A 20,205-nucleotide genomic window follows, 5' to 3' on the forward strand; every position below is an offset into this window, starting at 1 on the left:
AATGGAGATGCACCCTGAGGCCCAGCTCCTGCCAGTCTCAGCCTGCCCAGCGGGCGCTTTTCTGCTCACGCCGAGAATGGAGGCTGCCTTCCTTTTCAGCACCGCTCTTTTCCAAGATTTCCAAGATTCAAGGTTTCAAGTCTCTTAAGCGGCTGAGGAGGAAAAGGAAAGGGCCTGAGGCTGTTAGGAATGGTGGGAGTTGAAGCCCAAAGCCCCTGGAGGGCCCAAGTTGGCCCAGGCCTGATCGATAGAGACCTCATACGCTTCTCTGAGGCCAGGAATACTCCGATAGTTTTGCCTCTTCCTTCCTTTCTCTGAAGTACAGACTACAGAACAGGGCATGCGCCTGTGGTCTCCCATCCAAGTACTAACCACGGCTGGCCCTGCTTAATTTCCAAGATCAGACCACATCTGGAGCCTTTAATAATAATAATAACAATAATAATAATAATAATAATAATAATAATACCCTTCACCATCTTCCCAAAGAACTCAGGGCAGTTTACAAAGGCACTACAGGGTGCAGCATCTTTCTCTCTCTATATATATCTATATAGATATATAGATATAGATAGATAGATATAGATATCTATCTCTCTCTCTCTCTCTCTCTCTCTCTCTCTATATATATATATAGGATAAAAAAAATTCGGCCTAGGACAAAACAACAAAACTACACATCCCAGAAACATTAAACTTGGCAACACAACCACTCATCCATGCCTCTACGTTCATACAACAAAAGGAAAACAAAAATAAAGTCCTAATTAGAGGGAGAGGAAAATTGTTTTTTATCCAGTTGCGGCCAGTTACAAGGCTAAACTCTGCCCACTTGGTCTCCTAGCAACCTACTCAGCCCAGGGGACAGGCACAGTTAGGCCTCAGACCTCTTCCACACTGCCTATAAGATACAGATTATCTGATTTTAACTGGATTATATGGCAGTGTAAACTCAAGGCCCTTCCACACAGCTATATTACCCATTTATAATCTTATATTATCTGCTTTGAACTGGATTATCTTGAGTCCACACTGCCAGATAATTCACTTCAGTGTGCATTTTATACAGCTGTGTAGAAGGGGCCTCATATAATCCAGTTCTAAGCAGATAATAAAAGATTATAAATATACAGTAGAGTCTCACTTATCCAACATAAACAGGCCGGCAGAACGTTGGATAAGTGAATATGTTGGATAATAAGAAGGGATTCAGGAAAAGCGGATTAAGCATAAAATTAGGTAATGATTATACAAATTAAGCACCAAACATCATGTTATACAACAAATTTGACAGAAAAAGTAGTTCAATGCTCGGTAATGCTATGTTGTAATTACTGCATTTACAAATTTAGCACCAAAATATCACAATGAATTTAAAACATTGAGTACAAAAACATTGACTACTAAAAGGCAGACTGCATTGGATAATCCAGAACACTGGATAAGTGAATGTTGGATAAGTGAGATTCTGTTGTAATATGAAATAATTACTGTGGTAATCCAATCCAACCCAATTCTGCCATGGAGGATACAATCCAAGCACGCCCAACAGATGGCCACCCAGCCTCTCAATAATAAGAAGAATAAGAATAAGAATATCATACAATCATAAGGTTAGGAGACACCCCTAAGGATCATCCAGTTCAACTTCCTTCTACCATGCAGGACAACACAAACCAAGCACTTCTGACAGATGGCCACCCAAGATCTGCACAGTAATAATACAAATCGAATCACAGAATCAGACAGGAGAGACCCCTAAAGGCCATCCAGTCCAACCCAACTCTGCCATTGGACGATACAATCCAAGCACTCTCAACAGATGGCTAGCCAGCCTCTCAATAAGAATAAGAATATCATAAAATCCTAAGATTAGCAGATACCCCTAAGGATCATCCAGTTCAACTTCTTTATAGCATGCAGGAGGACACAATCCAACCACTCCTGACAGATGGCCATCCAGCCTCTACATAATAATGATGATGAATATGATGATAATAATAATAATAATACATCACACAGTCCTAGGCACTTGGGAAGTGTTTGACTTGTGATTTTGTGATATGAAATCCAGCATATCTGTCTTGTTTGCTGTGTCATAATAAAATAATAATAATAATAATAATAATAGAAGCATAGAATCCAAGAGTTTGGAGAGAACCCCTAAGAGCCATCCAGCCCAACCCTTTCTACTATGCAGCAGGACACAACCCAAGCATTCACAACACATGGACAACTTATAAATACTATACAGTACTACACAGGGACATAGACCTCCTCTACCCTCACCACTTTCACAGTACACAAACAACCAAGTGCATACTAAACATAAAGACAACCATACAACAGACATTCAATACCACCACTACCTCAACAACTTCTCACCAACATCACCAGACAACGCCACAGCAACGCATGGCCGGGCACAACTAGTATATTATAAAATGGTAGAGTATAAAAAAATATCATATAAAATCATAACGACTATCAACATATATAACATACTAGCTGTGCCCGGCCACGCGTTGCTGTGGCGAAGTATGGTGGTATGGGAAATAAAGTATTGAGGAATTGGTGGTAGTTAAGGTCAAGGGTAAAGGTTTCCCCCAGACATTAAGTCCAGTTGTGTCTTACTCTGGAGGTTGGTGCTCATCTCCATTTCTAAGCCGAAGAGCCGGCGTTGTCCGTAGACTCCTCCAAGGTCATGTGGGATGACTACATGGAGCGGCGTTACCTTCCCGCCGGAGCAGTACCTATTGATGCACTCACATTTGCATGTTTTCGAACTTCTGGGTTGGCAGAAGCTGGGGCTAACAGTGGGGGCTCTCTCCGCTCCCCCAATTCAAACCTGTGGCCTTTCGGTCCAGAAGTTTAGCAGCTCAGCGCTTTAACATGCTGCGCCATCAGGGGATATTATTTCCTAAAGGTTGTGAATATACAATATTTCTGATTGGTTTTTTTTGTTTGTTGGAGGCAAGTATGAATGCTGCAATTAGGAAAAATGATTAGGATGTAATGGCCTTGCAGCTTTAAAGCCTGACTGTTTCCTCCCTGAGTGAATTTTTTGTTGGGAGGTGTTAGCTGGCCCTGATTGTTTCCTGTCTGGAATTCCCTTGTTTTCAGAGTGGTGTTGTTTGCGATATTTTATGTGCTTCTACTGTCTGTGGCCCTGAGAAAACAGGATTTGCCAGACTTTGATGATGGGAATACTTTGTTGGGAGGTGTTAGCTGGCCCTGATTGTTTCCTGTGTGGAATTCCCCTGTTTATTTACTGTCCTGGTTTTAGAGATTATATTGTTCTGCATTATTCTATCCCAGTAATTATTTCATATTAAAGAAGAATCTCACTTATCCAACATTCGCTTATACGATGTTCTGGATCATCCAACGCAGTCTGCCTTTTCATAATCAATGTATTTGTAGTCAGTGTTTTAAATTCATTGTGATATTTTAGTGGTAAATTTGTAAATACAGTACAGTAGAGTCTCACTTATCCAACATAAACGGGCCGGCAGAACGTTGGATAAGCGAATATGTTGGGTAATGAGGAATTAAGGATAACCCTATTAAACATCAAATTAAGTTATGATTTTACAAATTAAGCACCAAAACATCATGTTAGACAACAAATCTGTCAGAAAAAGTAGTTCAGTACACAGTAATGCTATATAGTAATTACTGTATTTATGAATTTAGCACCAAAATATCACGATATATTGAAAGCATTGACTACAAAAATGCGTTGGATAATCCAGAACGTTGGATAAGCGAGTGTTGGATAAGTGAGACTCTACTGTAAATACTACATAGCATTACTGCGCATGGAACTAGTTTTTCTGTCAAATTTGTTGTATAATATGATGTTTTGGTGCTTAATTTGTATAACGATTACCTAATTTGATGTTTAATTGGCTTTTCCTGAATCCCTTCTTATTATCCAACATATTCACTTATCCTGCCGGCCTGTTTACGTTGGATAAGTGAGACTCTACTGTATATTGATAATCTTATATTATCTGCTCAGAACTGGATTATATGAGGCCCCTTCTTCACAGCTGTATAAAATGCACACTGAAGTGGATTATATGGCAGTGTGGAGTCAAGATAATCAAGTGCAAAGCAGATAATATAAGATTATAAATGGGTTATATAGCTGTGTGGAAGGGCCTTGAGTCTACACTGCCATATAATCCAGTGCAAATTAGATAATCTGTGGAAGAAGCCTAAGTGAGGCCTAAATCTGCCTGTCCCCTAACTGAAACCTGGCTGTCCCTTGGTTGCTAGGCAACCAAGTGGGCAGAGATTAGCCCTCTAAACTGGCAGCAATTGGATAAAAAAATTATTGCTCTCCCTCTAATTAGGACTTTATTTTTCTTTTCTTTTTGTTGTATCAACCTTGAGGCGTGGATGATGGGTTGTGTTGTCAAATTTTGAGGTTGGGGGGCCTGTACTTTTGTTGTTTTGTGAATCGCCGTGATGCCATCACTCTTTTATATATATAGATATAACAGAACATCTGTAGATAAAACCAGCTGCCATCAATTCACAACTAAAGTGCCAGAGTGTCAACCTCATATGGACCCATTTCAGCCTACTCGAGGTCAAAAACCTGTTTAAAAATCCATGTTTTAGGCTCGATCGGAAGGATTGAAAGGTGGGGGCTAATCTAATCTCCTTTGGGGGGGTATTCCAGAGCGGGGAAGCCACCACACAGAAGGTTGAGAATAGTTCTCTAGGTCTTTTAGACTCCAACTCCCACAATTCCCAGATGGTAGGATGTTAGGAATTGTGGGAGTTGAAGTCCAAATCCCCCGGAGGGCTGAAGTTTACACATGCCAGCCCTATAGTGTATTAAGTGCAGATACAATCAGCCTTATCCACAGATTCTGCACCCCCATATTCATAGATCAAAAATATTCCAGAAAAAATGTAAATACCGTATACTCGAAGATAAGTCCAGTTTCCAACCCTTATTTATGAGCTGAAAAAGCCTCCCCTGGCTTATAATCGGGTCAAGGTCAAGCCGGCAGCAGAGCCTGGAGGCTGCTGCTTGCAATATATGATATATTTATTTCTCATCTTACCCTCCCTTATCAGTGTTTTCTTTTCCAAGGCCTCCCTCGCTCTTAACCAAGGGAATATTTTGAAAAGAGAAAGAAGCCCTTGCAAGTCAGGAAGAAAAATATAGATATAACCATTAATCTTATAAAAGCATTTTCCCCTGTAATATTTGCTAATTTCTGCTACAGATATATAGGCATTTCCCCCTGCAAGCGTTTGCAATCCCTATGTACCTTTATATTTGTATCTATCTATATACATTAATTTTATATATGAATTTCCCCCTCATATGTTTGAAGTCTTTGCAAATCCTATAAACATATAGATATCTAGAAATTTCAATGTACCTGTATATCTGTATCTATGTGTATATATTATTTTATATATGAATTTTCGCCTCACATGTTTTCAAGTCTGCAAATCCTATACAGATATAATTATCTATATAGAGAGAGATGCCTAGATAGATATACAGTAGAGTCTCACTTATCCAAGCTTCTGGATTATCCAAGCCATTTTTGTAGTCAATGTTTTCAATATATCGTGATATTTTGGTGCTAAATTCGTAAATACAGTAATTACAACATAACATTACTGAGTATTGAACTACTTTTTCTGTCAAATTTGTTGTATAACATGATGTTTTGGTGCTTAATTTGTAAAATCATAACCTAATTTGATGTTTAATAGGCTTTTCCTTCATCCCTCCTTATTATCCAAGATATTCGCTTATCCAAGCTTCTGCCGGCCCATTTAGCTTGGATAAGTGATACTCTACTGTATATGAATATAGATATGTAGGGCTTGCAAATATTGCAGGGGAAATGCACACACACACACACACAGAGATTTCTAGATAGATACAAACATAAATATATAGGGCTTGCAAATATTGCTGGAGGGAAATGCACATATATATAGAGAGAGAGAGGATTTGCAAATGTTTCAGGGGAAATGCGTATGTGAGATTAGTATATATAATTATAGATCTATATCTAGTTCTGCATTGTTTATGTAAGCATTGAATGTTTGCCTGTTACTATGTTGGAAGCTGGCCTGAGTCCCCATGGGGAGATAGGGCAGGGTACAAATGAAGTTTTATTATTATTATTATTATTATTATTATTATTATTATTATTATTATTATTACAGTAGAGTCTCACTTATCCAAGCTAAACGGGCTGGCAGAAGCTTGGATAAGCGAAAATCTTGGATAAGAAGTAAGGATTAAGGAAAAGCCTATTAAACATCAAATTAGGTTATGATTTTACAAATTAAGCGCCAAAACATCATGTTAAACAACAAATTAGACCGAAAAAGTAGTTCAATACGCAGTAATGTTATTTTGTAATTACTGTATTTATGAATTTAGCACCAAAATATCATGATATATTGAAAACATTGACTATAAAAATGGCTTGGATAATCCAGAAGCTTGGATAAGCGAAGCTTGGATAAGTGAGACTCTACTGTATTATTATTATTATTATTATTATTATTATTATTATTATTATTATTATTATTATTACATTATTGTTAATACCATATTGCTTTTGTTGACCCTACTCTTCCACTTAGAGAGCTAGTTTACAGTTTTTCTTTGAAATACGATAGATATTGAAAACTTTTAACCTACTGATGCCTCAATATAATTTCATTGGGATCTATTTTCATTTTGAAATTTACCAGTAGCTGCTGCATTTTCCACCCTCGGCTTATACTCGAGTCAATACGTTTCCTCAGATTTTTGTGGTAAAATTAGGTGCCTCAGCTTATATTAGGGTCGGCTTATACTTGAGTATATATGGTAAGCAGACTTTAACGTCGACATATGCTACACCTCCCTTCCCATTTGGTTTATTTCTTTGGCATAGGTCAAGAGTTTTCCAGACATTTCATGTTGCTGAGATATTTTCTAGGCATGCATCATTTCGTGACACAGTAATTCAGTTTTACTAGCAAACCAGAAGTTAAACCCACCCCTTATAAGAGATACAGACACATACATGCATTGTAATAATGAGATGTATGAGGACACAACATATCTCATGAAATCTTTCATTTATTCTATAAACGAGGCATGGAAATGTTTCCTTTACATTTATTACCTACTGATATAGACCATTCAACAGTTGATTCTTGTTTAGTTTCCTCTGTAACCACTACATTTTGCTTATCGCAAACGTAATCTTCACCATCTTAATTGCAAAATATCCACCATAGGGGTTATTCAGCTGCAATTTAATGAGCAAGCCTGTGCAGATTATAAAGTTTTAACAGTGACTAAACATGAAAATAACAGCATTAGCACTGTACTCCTGCAGTGATAAAGTGAGAGCATAATCCTGTGTTGTCAAACGCATCACATCAGATTCATCCACATTACCGGAAGTGATGCAGAATCAGGGTTTTCGACCCAATTACACAAACTGAGTAGTTTGATCCTGCTACTGCAGTGTGCATACACAGATACGATGGAAGGGGAATTTGCTACTGCACCATAGTAATCTGCACCTTTGCTGCTGTTGTATCCCAGAGCTACACCTCTGACCTCAAGACACCACACTAGCTGAAGATTATCAGCAAGCAGTTTATTGAAGAATATATATAAAAGCAAAGAATTAAAAGGTAAAGGCTAAAAAGGTTTCTTCAAAACATCAGCAATAGTCCACTACTTCCAAGGTACAGGAATAAAACACAAGATACAAGGTTGTAAAATCCAAAAACATAAGGCAGAATAAATCCTAAAAGGCAAGGGATTGAATTTGGTAAACTGGAACCAAGAAAGAATACACTTGGATTCAAAGAGCAAAACCTGGCATAACAGGAACCATGAAGCAAAATCCATATAGGAAACTTAGATCATAAACTGGCATGACTGACTTGAAGCGCCAACATTGACCCCCCCCCCCCCCAATGAAGTAACAGGCTTTTCCCCTTTGCCTAATAAACCTCCTCCCCTGAGAAAAAACACATTTTGTTTCATTTTCTCAGCAGATAATTTATTCTCTTTATTCTCAAAGATGAACTGACAAACAAGAAGCTGGGAACTCTCTCTGTTTACAAAAGTCTCGCCTTCTATCTGCCAGCCCATTAACCTCTCCAGCTGCATCTGTATCTGAAGAATCTCCCCTACTCACCCTACCAGTTTTCAGTGATGGTTATTATATCATAGGTGCCCTCCTATGTTAAACTATCAAGTTCATTTTCCCCATGTTACAGGGAGATGGGAGCGGGATATAAAAATAAAGTTATTATTATTATATTATTAAATATTGCTTTAGCTGCTGTGAGGTGCAGCTCATCTCCTGCCAGAGGACCCTGTTTTCATAAAAGATCAGGTGATAATGATACTGATAATGATGTTTAAATCTTTTAAAACCAATTCAGCTTCCCTAGCTCATTTCTGTTTTAAAGCCTAACTGTTTTGGCCTGCCAGTGGAAGGACAAAAAGGAGGAAACCATTTTGACCCATGGAGGAAGGGAGTTCCAGAGCTTAGGGACAAAAACTGAGAAGGAATGCCCTCTCTCGTATCCCCACCAACCAAGCTGGTGACAGAGGTGGGACCAAGAGAAGGGCCACTCCTGAGGATCTCAGGGTCTGGGCACGTTCATACCAGGAGATACGATCTGCTAAATAGTCTATATCTGAGTCATATAGGGCCTTTTATCTAAAACCAGTACTTTGAATCAGAAACAAATTGGCAACCAATGTAACTGTTGCAGCAAATCAAGTTATGTGACCCTGTAGCCAGCTCCAATTAACAATCGGGTTGCAGCCCTATGATCCAAGGAGCAAAATCTTTCTTGATGCACCACCTACAAAGCCAGTTCTTCATTTCTTGTGTGTTTCTCTCTATTCCTGGGCTATGTTCTTCAACAGGAAGAAGTGATGAAATGACAATTTGTTCTTCCAGGTCCTTTAGCTTTCTACCTAAAGCAGTGGTTCTCAACCTGTGCCCCCCCCCCAGATGTTTTTGGCCTACAACTCCCAAAAATCCCAGCTAGTTTATCAGCTGTTAGAATTTCTGGGAGTTGAAGGCCAAAAACATCTGGGGACCACAGGTTGAGAACCACTAACCTAAAACCACATCGTCTCTTGTCAGTGCTAATGATGACTGTCAGTTACAGCTTTAAAGGGAGATTGAACAAATAATGGAAGATAAGGTGTGGGTTGCTGTGAGTTTTTTGGACTATTTGTCCATGTTCCAGTAACATTCTCTCCTGATGTTTCGCCTGCATCTAAGGAAGGCAATAGGCATCCTCAGCAGTTGTGAGGTCTTTTGGAAAAACAGACCTCACAACTTCTAAGGATGCCTGCCATAGATAAAGGCAAATTCAAGAGAGAATGCTACTGGAACATGCCATAAATCCCAAAAAACTCACAGCAACTCAGTGATTCCAGCCATGAAAGCCTTTAACAACACAACTGCAGGTAAATCTCACTTAATGAAATTGATGTGCACTGAATGAAATTGATGTGCACTGGACATTACTTCTTTAACCAAAACATTGGTACCAGGGGCAGAAATAATATGGAAAGAATAGAGTTAGTTTTCTCCGCCACAAAAGAAGAAGAGCAAAAATTTTCCAGCAAACTTTTTATTCAAAATTAACAATATACGCATGTGCAATAAATCAGTCTTGACAGGCAAAACTTCAATTAGCTAGACAAAAACATTTTGAACCTTTTGAAAGCTTCTCTTTCAAAATGTATCCAAAGATTATTGCATTCCTTTCATTAATATGATTTCCATATTGGTGATTATAAAGCAACGTATTTTAACATATTGAGTATACCTCTTGAGGTGAGTTTGTCTACTCTTCCTTTTCTCTTTGTTTTGTTGTTCATGCGTGTTTAGTCAGGGATTCTGGAGGCAGCTGCTGCTTACCTGATCTGCCATGCAGCCATGGTAGGATAAGCTGAGGAAGATAGATGCTTCTGAACTTTGGTGCTGGAGGAAAATCCTAAGAGTTCCTTGGACCGCAAGAAGATCCAACCAGTCCATCTTCCAGGAAATAATTCCCGACTGCTCACTGGAGTGAAGGATATTGGAGGCAAAGTTGAAATATTTTGGCCACATCATGAGAAGACAGTAAAGTTTGGAAAATATCATGAAGCTGGGGAAAATGGAAGGAAAAAGGAAGAGGAGCCGACCAAGGGCAAGATGGATCGATGGTATCCTTGAAGTGACTGGCATGAACTTGAAGGAACTGGGGGCAGCAACGGATGACAGGGAGCTCTGGCATGGACTGGTCCATGAGGTCACGAAGAGTCGGAAATGACTAACCAAATGAAGAAGAAGAAGAAGAAGAAATATTTTCTTAATTGTCTTTCTTTTTTTAATCTTCTCCTGTAATTTATTCATTTTTTCTGTCTTTTCTTTCTATGTGTTGAACATAGCTGGATCAATTTTCCTTTCACGTAGGTTTTGTTTGTGTCGCCTATCATTCTCAGAGATGCTTCTGGATTTATTTGAAAGAATTCTTTAATCTCTTTTTTCCATTTATTACAATTTTCTTGATTATTCAAAAGACCTTTATTAATTTTCCATATAAATTGTTTTCTTGGGATTGCAATTTCTGTTATTGTTGGGAAGTGGTCTGAAATAATCTTTGATTGGATTTACTAAATTTTTAGAGATCCAAACATATCATTTATTTATGTATTTATTTTATTTACAGTATCTATATTCTGCCCTTCTCACCCTGAAAGGGACTCAGGGTGGATCACAATGTACACATACATGGCAAACATTCAATTCCATATGAACATAGAGACAGAGACAGACAGACACAGAGGCAATTTAACCTTCTCCAGCTTCCTGAGGGTATGCTTGATTCCACCCACATGGGGAGCAGCTGCTTCATCATCCACTGTGACGCCGACTTCCTCATTCCAAATGCTGCTGGACGATTTTTATGGTGTCGTAAATTAGTTAAATTCGCCTCCCCACATAAGTGGTACCTAAATTTCCTACTTGATAGATGCAACTATGTTTTGGGTTGCTTAGGTCAACAACAAGCAGGGCTATTTTTATTTTAATGGTCGGGTGCTCACTCCGACTTGGGCTGGCCTCTAACTCATGGTCATAGTGATTTATTGCAGCTGGCTACTAACCAGCCTGCGCCACAGCCCATAGGACTTGTGTCTATCAGATAAGGTATAGTCCTTTTCTTCTAGTTGTAAGAACTTCCAGATTTTTATAATTGAAAATTCTTCGACCATATTCCAGGAGGTTTTTAAACTGTATTTTTAACCTAACACACACAGTACTGTTTAACTGGGGTGGGGGGGGGGGGGGTGGGGGGGGGCGGCGTTGGTTGTTGTTGTTTTTTTTAAAATAAGCTTTGTTTTAAGTTGATCAAAGTGTGTGAGTATTAGCCGACTTGAGTCCTATCAGGGAGGAAGGCAGGGTATAAATAAAGTAAATAAATAGTAAATAATGTATGAGGGGATGGCAGGAAAGAAGGAAGGAGGGAAGGAGCCATCAAGAGAGTCTTCCCACCATTACCAGAATGCTGCCATGGAGACATTGTAAAGCAGGCCTTCTCAGAATTGGAGAAAGTAGGTGGGAAGTGGTCTTAATGACACTCAGGCAATGTAGGCTAGTATTTTATAAAGTGGCTTTTTGTCTCCTGATCATTTCACTTAGCTGGCCGACCCGCCATGCTGGGCCCCCTAATCCCAGGCACCCAGGCTTAGAGCCCTGTCAGCCACACACACACCATTTATGACAGCCATGCTAGATGTCCCGATTGTGGTCACAATGATAATTTAAGAAACATTTGGGAAAATTCCCAATCAATCCAGTGGAATTTTTGTGTATGCGTACACAAAAGAAAGCAAATTCTAAAAGATAGATCAATTCATTGGTAGAAAAGGATGGCTCTGCCTATATCAGGGCATTAGCAGACTGCTTCAGTCAGTATTATAATGCCACAGGGGAGATGGATGGAGGTGGGATTGGAAACTAAATGGTGCAGGAGTACTTGAAAGGGTGGGTCCAGCTGTAGTGGGGCAGAGGCAGCATTTACACTCCATTTCAGGCCCCCAAATGTTGGACATCTGCTGGTTGTGAATGTAAGTCTGACATTCTATTAAATGCTTATCATTGTTATTGTGTTGCTTCTGTCTTATGGCAAACCCAAGGAGATTCTATGATGAAGTTTTCTTGGCAAGATTTGTTCAGAGGTGGGTTGCCTTTGCCTTCCTCTGAGGCTAGGACAGCCAGCTCACCCAAGGCTACCCAATGGGTTCCCATAGCTGAGCAGTGATTCGAACCCTGGTCTCCTGGATTGTAGTCCAAAGCTTAAATTAATAAACCAACCTGAGCTCTCCTGCTATCATAGTGTACTGGGAATGATGATGCTAGGACTGGCTAGCAAGAAAAGCTGCTTCAGACAATCCCCCCCCCCCCCCAAATCTATGAAATTCTTCTTAACCCAGCAAATTGGAGCTGTAATGGAATCTCTGGTGTATGATGTAAATTACTTGGGTAATTTCCTTATTGCAGACAAGTATAAATAATTTAAATATTTTCCTCTTACCAAGAAATTTTGCAAATTTGCACATTTTTGGTGATTTTTTTTTTGGATTTGGGTTTTTTAAAGTGTCAAAATAACATATTTTGCACAAAAACATTTTTGGACGAACAGCTTTTATTCCTCTAAAAATTCCCAACATGTGAAAAGCATTGCAACATTTACCAAGGAAAGAGGGAGGCAGGAAGATGTCAGTCTCTTAAAAAAATAGAGAATGAGAAAGTTTCCAAGTATTCTTTACTTCCACAGTAAATAGTACCAAATGGGTTATACCAATAAGCTATGCTATTCTTAATTTCTTAGAATCCACTAGTAAAAATGAAGTTTGTGCCTCTCTTGCACACTGCTGTGCAAGTAAATAGGGAACTCCAGGATTCCCCAGCTCCAGAATGTCAAGCAGTGTCAACAGTGGTTGTTCAGCTGCTAAGCCATTTGATATTTTAACTTGTGAAATTTACTGTCCTTTGACTGCCTGAACTGACACTGGGGGATCATGGACACTGAAATATTTGTGGAGGACTGGGGAATTGCAAGTTGTTTCTGTTAAATATGAAGTAGTCTCAAGTGACCAAATGTAGGATTGAACAAAACTGCTTAATTCTGAGCAATATTTCAGATAACAATCCTAAAAATATTTCATATAACAAAGAGATAATTTGCAAGTGGCATGTAAGTACTCTTAAAAATGTGTGGTGGCAAGAAGCTTGTCAAAAATAATCGCTATATTTTGCACTACTATGTGCCCTTGGTGTTATCATACACAAAGCCATAGATTATCATATCCCATTATATACAATGGTGTAGTAAAATAGTGTCCCTTATATGAAATAGCAAAATCAAGGTTTTCTTTTTGGAATTTCTTCCAGGGGTGGGGGCGGGGGTGTATATTTAATCTGTGAAAGGTTGAATGCACTGATGCGCAATCCATGGATGTGGATTGCGCATAAGAGAGCCCTGGGAACTGTCCCTCTTTGCCAGGCTTCCATGAGGAAAGAGGGAGGAGTGGGGTGAATCTGTCACCCTGCACACAGCTTCATCTCGGCGACACTTTACTCATCATATGGGAAAAGTAAGTGTTACCCTTCTGGAGAGGCCCCATGCTGGCTTCAGTAGCACAACACAGGAAGCCTCCCATGTTGGGGTGAAAGTGGCCAATAACACTTTCATTACAGTTGGGGGCAGGGCCTATGCTGGAAGTCACACAATATTGTGTGATGTCCAGTGTCGATCTCCATCCTCCAGATGGGGTGAAAGCATCCTAGGATGCCGATTTCACCCTGTCTGAGAAGGTCATAAGACTGGCAGTGGATTGAAAAGTCTCTGTAGAACTTAAAATATCATAAAGGACTCCTTTGAGTTCTCACAGATGTGTTCTTTTTGTCTTACAGCAGAGGGCACTGTATCTTTGTTGCAGGCAACATGCATATACTGGTAATTATAATCTTCCTTACTACCATATTGTTCAACCTGTATTTCTTTGATAGGCATTTGTTAAAATACGGATTCAAGCAGAAGAGCTCTGCCCCTTCTGTTGTGAGGAGTGACTGACTGTTAAAAGATGGATTGTTTCTCATTAATTTACGGAAGTGTTTCAGAAGAACCAGTTAGTAATACACACATATATTATTTATTTATTGGATTATATTGTAATGCCTGCTTTTCTAGTGTTTTCTTTCCAGATAATTTTAGGCAATGCAACAGTGATCTTAATATTTTAGTTTTCTGTGTTTCTGAACTTTCCCACCACAACTGCAGCCCTGTTTTCCCCTTCAAACTGATGGATAATTTCTTGTCAGAGCACATGTTGAAAAATCTTGATGCCGTGGCTATCTCATAACTTTTCTGTCCTCAATAATCGTTTCCCAGGAGGACTAGACGTTTATGGTTTTTTCCTTATAAACTTAAAACAGGGTAATCCTGCCATAATTCCTAGTATTTATTTGAAAGTGACTCATAATGATTAGATGGGATAGATTTGTCCCTCCAAATCCCAGCGGCCCTAGCTATCTTGGCAATGGTTTGGAATGCTAGGAGGTATAGTCCCAACAACAATCATGAATCACAGCTTGCCCATATGGACACCTTTGCTTTCTGGTGGTTCAATGTGTTGGAATTCAATCCCACACTGCCCAAGTTTCAAGTCCTCAATGAGGAAGAGTTTAGTTAGTCTAGAGCAGGCTAAGGGTTTTCCTTCCCCCATGTTTGTCCAGGAACACCTGGCCTCTCTAAACGAATTCAAGTCCCCAGGGCCAGATCAGCTACATCCAAGAGTATTGAAGGAATTAGCGGAAGTTATTTCAGAACCACTAGCAATTATCTTCGAGAGTTCTTGGAGAACGGGAGAAGTCCCAGCAGATTGGAGGAGGGCGAATGTGGTCCCTATCTTCAAGAAGGGAAAAAAGAACGACCCAAACAATTACCATCCGGTCAGCCTCACATCGATACCAGGCAAGATTCTGGAAAAGATCATCAAGGAAGTGGTCTGCGAACACTTAGAAACAAATGCGGTCATTGCTAATAGTCAATCTGATCTCTTTTTTCGATAGAGTTACGAATTGGGTTGATACAGGGAATGCTGTGGATGTAGCCTACCTGGATTTCAGTAAGGCCTTCGACAAAGTCCCCCACGACCTTCTGGCAAATAAACTAGTAAAATGTGGGCTAGACAAAACTACGGTTAGGTGGATCTGTAATTGGCTAAGCGAATGAACCCAAAGGGTGCTCACCAATGCGTCATCTTCATCATGGAAAGAAGTGACAAGTGGAGTGCCGCAGGGCTCCGTCCTGGGCCCGGTTCTGTTCAACATCTTTATTAACGACTTAGACGAAGGGTTAGAAGGCACGATCATCAAGTTTGCAGATGACACAAAACTGGGAGGGATAGCTAACACTCCAGAAGACAGGAGCAGAATTCAAAACGATCTTGACAGACTAGAGAGATGGGCCGAAACTAACAAAATGAAGTTCAACAGGGACAAATGCAAGATACTTCATTTCGGCTGAAAAAATGGAAATCAAAGATACAGAATGGGGGACGCCTGGCTTGACAGCAGTGTGTGCGAAAAAGACCTTGGAGTCCTCGTGGACAACAAGTTAAACATGAGCCAACAATGTGATGCAGCAGCTAAAAAAGCCAACGGGATTCTGGCCTGCATCAATAGGGGTATAGCGTCTAGATCCAGGGAAGTCATGCTCCCCCTCTATTCTGCCTTGGTCAGGCCACACCTGGAATACTGCGTCCAATTCTGGGCACCACAGTTGAAGGGAGATGTTGACAAGCTGGAAAGTGTCCAGAGGAGGGTGACTAAAATGATTAAGGGTCTGGAGAACAAGCCCTATGAGGAGCGGCTTAAAGAGCTTGGCATGTTTAGCCTGCAGAAGAGAAGGCTGAGAGGAGACATGATAGCCATGTACAAATACGTGAAGGGAAGTCATAGGGAGGAGGGAGCAAGCTTGTTTTCTGCTGCCCTGCAGACTAGGACACGGAACAATGGCTTCAAACTACAGGAAAGGAGATTCCACCTGAACATCAGGAAGAACTTCCTCACGGTGAGGGCTGTTCGACAGTGGAACTCTCTCCCCCGGGCTGTGGTGGAGGCTCCTTCCTTGGAGGCTTTTAAGCAGAGGCTGGATGGCCATCTGTCGGGGCTGCTTTGAATGCGATTTCCTGCTTCTTGGCAGGGGGTTGGACTGGATGGCCCATGAGGTCTCTTCCAACTCTACTATTCTATGATTCTATGATTCTATGATTCCTGTATGAGAGTTGGAAATGTATCTATTTCTTCCCTCCTCTCTGTTTCTGCTCTCATTCTGATTGATTGTGTAGAATTGATACTTTTCTATTGCAAGCCTTTACTTTGACTTCTGTTTCTTACATTTGAGTATGAAGAGACTGTTCTGTGAGCTTTTGAGATACAGTAGAGTCTTGCTTATCCAACATAATGGGCCGGAAGAATATTGGATAAGGGAAAATGATGGATAACAAGGAGTGATTAAGGAAAAGCTGTGTGTTGTTAAGAAACAGCTGTTTTTCTAGGCAGCAACACACAGCGGGCTTCTCCAAGCCGGGTGCTTGCCTGGAGGGATGAGAGGTGGCTGGCGCAGACTTTTCCCTCCCGGCAAGCACTTGGCACTTTGAGAGGCCTGTTGTGTGTTGCTGCCTAGAAATACACAGCAGGCCTCTCCAAGCACTGATTGCTTGCAGGGAGGGACAAGACGCTACCGGCGCAGACTTTTCCCTCACGCCAAGCACCCAGCACTTGGAGAGGCCCACTGCGCGTTGCTGCCTAGAAACGCACAGCAGGCCTCTCCAAGAGCCGAGTGCTTGACGGGAGGGAAAAGTCTGTGCCAGCCACGTCCTGTCCCTCTCAGCAAGGGAGAGGCCCACTGTGCATTGATACCTAGAAACACAGCTGTTTCTCAGCAATGTGTAGCTGGCCTCTCCAAGCTCCAGGTGCATCCCGTCCCAAGGGGTGAGATGCGGCTAGCGCATTGGATAATACGGAGTGTCAAATAAGTGGAAGTCGGATAACCGAGACTCTACTGTTATCTCTGTGTGTGTGTGTCAGAAAGATATAGTGCTTGGTGTTTTCCCTCTCTTGAAACCTTAGAAGAGATGGTTGTTAGAGTAGCTCAGACCCAGTTCTTGATTATTAAAAAATGCAGTTATTGTCTATTATTGTAAATAAACCTTTTGTGATTTTTAAGATTCAATTCTGCATCTTTGCCTGCCTAAGCTTAAAATTCTTTATGGCCACAACCAATGGTACCTCACACTTTGCTTGCTTGATTTAAACAACCAAGCTTGAAAATATTTGTAGGGAAAATTTGGCATACCCTGCTATAGCCTTTCGCCATTTCACAAATCCTCAAGCTCTCTTTGGCACTCATTTCAGTTGTCTATATTTTTTATATAAAGGGCACCATTTTACTACACTTTTGTATGTACATAATTGAACTTAACCATCCACAGATTTTGATGTCCAAGGTAGGTCCTGAAATCAAAGTCCATCAGATATTGAGGATCTACTGTACCTGTAAACATAGGAAGAGTGCATTTGTTTCTCAGTCACAAAACTGAAATCATTATCTATATCATATCAGCCAGACCTGGGAGGAAGTGAGTATCTGGGGCAAAGTATGTGAATTCCTAGCAGCAAAAGACGTCAGGTTTTGAGAGCTGGTTAAAGCAGCCTCTGTGGAAGGAACTGAATAAAAATGAGTGGTTTAAAAATACCTTGCTACACAACTGATTGCTGGTGGTGTATCTACAGATGTTGGAGAACATGCCTTCCAAAGGAACTCTGTAAAATCTAGGACACATCATCCACAATTGTAGCCAAGGAGAGGAAAAACTGGGCTACAAGGCCATGAAATGCAGAAGTGACATTTCTGAAAAAAATTCAAATGCATATAATGTGAGCCTCATAAACATTCTCAACAGAAGCACAGTATGTGGTGTGGTGATAAAATTTCCTTGATTTCGGTATAAATGAATAAAGTCCAATGTATCGATAAAATTGACTTCAGCAATTGCATGCTGGAGGTTTCTTCCTCACAGAATAATGGTGATTTTTCTGATCAACTGCAGAATAGCCCTGTAACTAACCTTGTTCTCCTAGTAGTTTCTGAACTTTTATTTTTTTGTGTCAAATGTGTGCCTGTTTATTTTTTGTGTTCTGTCTATACAGACAACAGAAAGGCATTGTTGGCAAGTTACCAATTAAAGCTTTCAGGCGGCAATCTAAGGACTCAATCCGTGTGTAACAAATGATCGTGACTAGGGGCTCCTCTACACAGCCATATAACTAAGAATATCAAGGCAGATAATCCACAATATCTGCTTTGAATTGGATTATCTGAGTCCATACTACTTTATAATCCAGTTCAGTGTGGATTTTATACAGCTGTGTGGAAGGGGCCTATATGGCCCCTTCTACACTGCCATATAAAATCCACATTATCTGCTTTTGATAACCGAAACCCCGGCTTTTAAATTAATTTAAAAACGCAGCGGAGAGTTCCGCAGGTCACCCACCAAAGGAACGGAGCGGGACCGCAGCAGACTATTATTAAAAGACTCTTTTTTCTTCATTTTCCCCTTCCCTGAACTATGTAACAAATCCCCCCAATAAAAAGTAGCATTTATTTTAACAATAACACTCTCTATCTGGTTATTTTGTATCTTTCTCTGACTCCTTCCTTTGCATGCAATTTCTCTCTCTCTCTCGCGTCCCTTTAACTCCGGCTGAGGTTTCTCCGCCATAGATTAATATGGCGGACGATACAAATCGGCTCATATCTCTATCAAAATTACCCCTAGAACGCTCCTCTTTTAGTCCTAACCCTTTCTAAGGCTCCTGACTCGAAGACAACCAGCGGAACCGGAATCGGTCCAGTTTTCGGCACCTCAACAGCTGACTGTCAAACGGGACCGACGGCTCCTTTCAAGCCAAACTGCTGCCTTATCCCGGACTTTCCTCTCCCCGCGGCCCGCGGAATGGTTTTAAGAGATCCCTAGCCCCTTTCTGTGAACTGGGGATGGGGGAATCGCTCTCTCGCTGGGGAAACATAGTTCTCCAAGAACCCTTACCCTCTCTACAGCTGCCAGGGGGTGCCCGGACGGGTGCCCTCCACGTTTCATTCATACTTTCATAATTTCATGAAGGAGAAGAACACTCTTCCCCAGACCTATGCCTGGGCTTATGAAATCTTATACTTCCAAAGACTACAACCCACATGTGCCCCTTCCCCATGCCATCTCTATGAATTCCTTATGAACTCTTTTTCCTCATGTATTTGTGAATTTTCATATTCTATGTACTTGGACACTCTCATGACTCACTGTTGTATGAACTTCTAATCGTTGGGCTAACTTCATGAATTGTGAAATCATGCTGCTAGAACTCCACTTCTATATTGGGTTCCCCAGATGTTGTAAACTTCGTTCTTATCAAATGTTTTCTATTGTTTATATCATTCATGATTCCCCTTTATGCAATGTCACCCACCTTTATGGATTCTCCTTTATTTCCTTGAAATCTATCTATCTGCCTATATGTATTTGTACTCTTTGGGATCCCCGGAAAATATGTATTTTTTTCCAGCAGGGTTTATGTTCCAACTTTATTTTAATTTTCATTCTATCCCATATAATTGTCAAATCATGAAATCAAATGGGAAATATTATGACCCCAACGTGAACTCTAGCCCTATGACCCAGACCTCCCTTCCCAAAAAACAAAAGGATAATCTGCCACCGTTTAATCCAATCTCATTCCGATCGCATGGACAATATAGGGCTTGAGTCACCAAATTCCTAAAGGTGACTCGCCCCCAAGGCAAACATTGTCATATCCCAGGCCAGGACGCCTCAGGAAGGCACCCCTGTGGAGCCCGTCAATGACGGCTCATCACCACCCTTCTTTACTTCCCGTCTGACACCCCAAAGACATATCTAAAATCTGTGAACGTGACAGGACCCCGGACATCCTTGATGGGTGCCATTAATTCCTTTAGAAATCGGCCGGGCCAGGATTAATCTGATATTTCCTGTCCGGTCACTTCATTGTTTTAATAGCTCCCGCCTCCTCCTCTCTG

Source organism: Anolis carolinensis, chromosome 2, assembly GCF_035594765.1.
Source record: "Anolis carolinensis isolate JA03-04 chromosome 2, rAnoCar3.1.pri, whole genome shotgun sequence".
In the NCBI taxonomy this organism is placed as follows: domain Eukaryota; kingdom Metazoa; phylum Chordata; class Lepidosauria; order Squamata; family Dactyloidae; genus Anolis; species Anolis carolinensis.